The sequence below is a fragment of the Callionymus lyra genome, chromosome 4 (assembly GCF_982586985.1).
Source record: "Callionymus lyra chromosome 4, fCalLyr1.hap1.1, whole genome shotgun sequence".
In the NCBI taxonomy this organism is placed as follows: domain Eukaryota; kingdom Metazoa; phylum Chordata; class Actinopteri; order Syngnathiformes; family Callionymidae; genus Callionymus; species Callionymus lyra.
The window spans coordinates 7,608,952-7,611,734 of record NC_141821.1 but is presented as its reverse complement, the minus strand read 5'-3'; the positions used below and the strand labels follow the sequence as shown (position 1 = coordinate 7,611,734).

At 43.4% G+C, this 2,783-nt stretch overlaps 1 non-coding gene across 1 annotated transcript; it reads left to right on the top strand.

The window, feature by feature from the left end:
- LOC148081629 (U6 spliceosomal RNA) lies at window positions 1-104 on the top strand. Its single transcript, XR_015711248.1, has one exon. It is a non-coding gene; the product is annotated as a U6 spliceosomal RNA (small nuclear RNA).
- The last annotated feature ends 2,679 nt before the right edge of the window (window positions 105-2,783 follow it).

Genomic DNA, 2,783 nt, shown 5'->3' with positions numbered 1-2,783 from the left:
GTGATTGGTCAACATGTGGAACGAATGTGGAACATTAACAGAGAAGATCAGGCGCCACTGAGCGCAAGGATGACACGCAAATTCGTGAAGCGTTCCTTATTTTTTCATTTCGATCAGTGTGCGGCCCAGGGGATAGCACGAAAAGAGGGCAGGGCAGGAGTCTATAGGTCGGAGGGGTAAGTCTGAAAGATCCTCGGGCTGGGTTTTGAGTAAAAGTGAGCTTGTAAGCTTGGGGCCAGGAGAAGATAGGCAGTGAGTAGCCATTACTGCCCACACGCCAACGAGACCCAAGCACCTGAAGGCATGATGCCGCACGAAAATGCTTTGGGTTTGAGTGTGTGGAGGAAAATCCTCAAAAGGAGCAGTGGTGCAGTTACCACAGGAGCTCCACACACACCGACGAGACGTGCAGGAGGAGAACAAACAGAGATGGCGCAAAACAGACAGCGGAGAAGCAGCGATATGACGAGGACGAACAAACATTTGCTTTTACCGCGACTACAGCAACCATACGAAGGAATGGGCTGATGGTGGACTGTGGAGCTACGTCACACATCATAACGGACAAGGACAAGTTTACTCGCTTTGATGCGTCGTTTGACCCGGCCAAACACTACATGGAGCTTGCTGATGGAAGACGGAGGAACAGGGTGGCGCTCAAGCGAGGTGACGCAGAGGTGATGATACAGGACTCCAAGGGAAAGTGGGTCACAACCACACTGCAGAGAGCCTTACACATCCCAACGTACCCCCAGAGCATCTTCTCCGTGAAGGCAGCAACAGGTAACGGAGCCAAATTGACATTTGCAGAGGGACAAAATGAACTTGTTGCTAAAGATGGTACATCTTTTCCTCTAGAGGAACACGAAAGATTGTTCTACTTGAAAACACACGAGGTTATCCGGGGGAAAACGTACAATGACAGGGTAAACTTAACCTGTGATGTCAAAACATGGCATACGATATTGGGCCATTGCAATGTAAATGATATATTGAAATTGCCTGATGTGGTGGTGGGCATGCAGATCACAGACAGCAACAGTAAAATAGACTGTAACACATGCACTGAAGGAAAATTTACAAATAACAGAAACAGAACGGCAGATGTGAAAGCTAGTCAGCCCCTTGAATTAGTACATACAGATTTAGCAGGTCCCATTGAACCAACCGGTCTAGACGGGCATAAATATGCAATTTCATTTACAGATGACTTTTCCGGGGCAATATCTGTTTACTTTCTTAAAAATAAGAGTGATGCCGCATTAGCAACTAAAAGGTTCTTGGCAGATTGTCCTCCGTATGGGACTGTAAAATGTATAAGATCGGACAATGGAACAGAATATACAGGGAATGCTTTCCAGTCACTTCTGAGAGACAAAGGCATTAGACATCAAACATCGTGTCCATATTCTCCCCATCAAAATGGTACAGCTGAGAGACAATGGAGAACTTTATTTGACATGGCCAGGTGTCAACTGTTGGAAAAAGGGTTACCTAAAAGATTGTGGCCTTATGCTGTACAAAATGCTGCTCATATTCGAAACAGGTGTTACAGTGACAAGACCAAAAACACTCCCTACTTCATGTTGACAGGAAAAAGGCCGGACCTATCCAAAATGTGGGTGTTTGGATCAGGATGCTATACATACAAACCAACCACAAGAAACTTGACTCCAGATGTGGAAAAGGCATATATGTTGGGCACAGTAAAAACAGCCCAGCATATTTGGTTTATGATCCAGACAAAGAACGAGTGTCAAATCATAGATTGGTGAAATTCATCACAAAGAAAAATGCGGAGCAACTAACACAAACAAATGAATCAGATTCTGATTATCAGGATTATGGAAAGGAACATCATAAAATTAAAGAGGGTCCAGAAATGGAGTTAAAGAATCAAAATGAAGAAAATGAAGGGGAAGAGAGTACGATGTCAGAACCGTCACACAGTGACAGCACTCGCTACCCAAGGAGAGAGAGAAGACCCCCGAAATACCTTAAAGATTATATAACTTATATAACAGATGAAAGAGATGAGGATTTGATAAATATAAGCGTAGACTATTGTTACAGGACAGTATGTGGAGTCCCGCAAACTTTCAGTGAAGCACAGATGTCACCTGAGGCACCAAAATGGGAGCATGCAATGAGGGAGGAGATTTGCTCACTCAAAGAAAATGATACATTTGAACTGTCACCTTTACCGGAAGGCAAAACTGCAGTTGGGGGAAAATGGGTTTATGCTCTTAAAGAATCTGCAGAAAAAGGAAACATTTTCAAAGCCAGATATGTAGCCAAGGGATACAGCCAAACAAAGGGAATAGATTATCAGGAAACCTTCGCTCCAACGGCCAATATCTCTTCAGTGCGTGCCCTTATGCAAATAGCGGTTCAAAATGAATACATTGTCCATCAAATGGACGTGAAAACGGCATACTTGCATGCTCCAATAGAAGAAGAGATTTACATAGAACAACCAGAAGGTTTTGAGGAGACTTCAGAGACTGGACAGAAGCTAATGTACAAATTAAAGAAGTCGCTCTATGGTCTTAAACAATCAGGGAGAACTGGTACCAACTTTTAAATGACCACCTCGAGCAAAATGACTTTATAAGAAATCTGTCTGACCATTGTGTATACAGAAAGCAGAGCGGGAATGTCACTATCATTGTAATCATCTGGGTGGATGATCTCATCATTGCTGCCAGCGATGATGAGTCATTAAACAAGTTCAAGGAAACCATGAAATGTAGATTTAAAATGAAAGATCTGGGGAAATTATT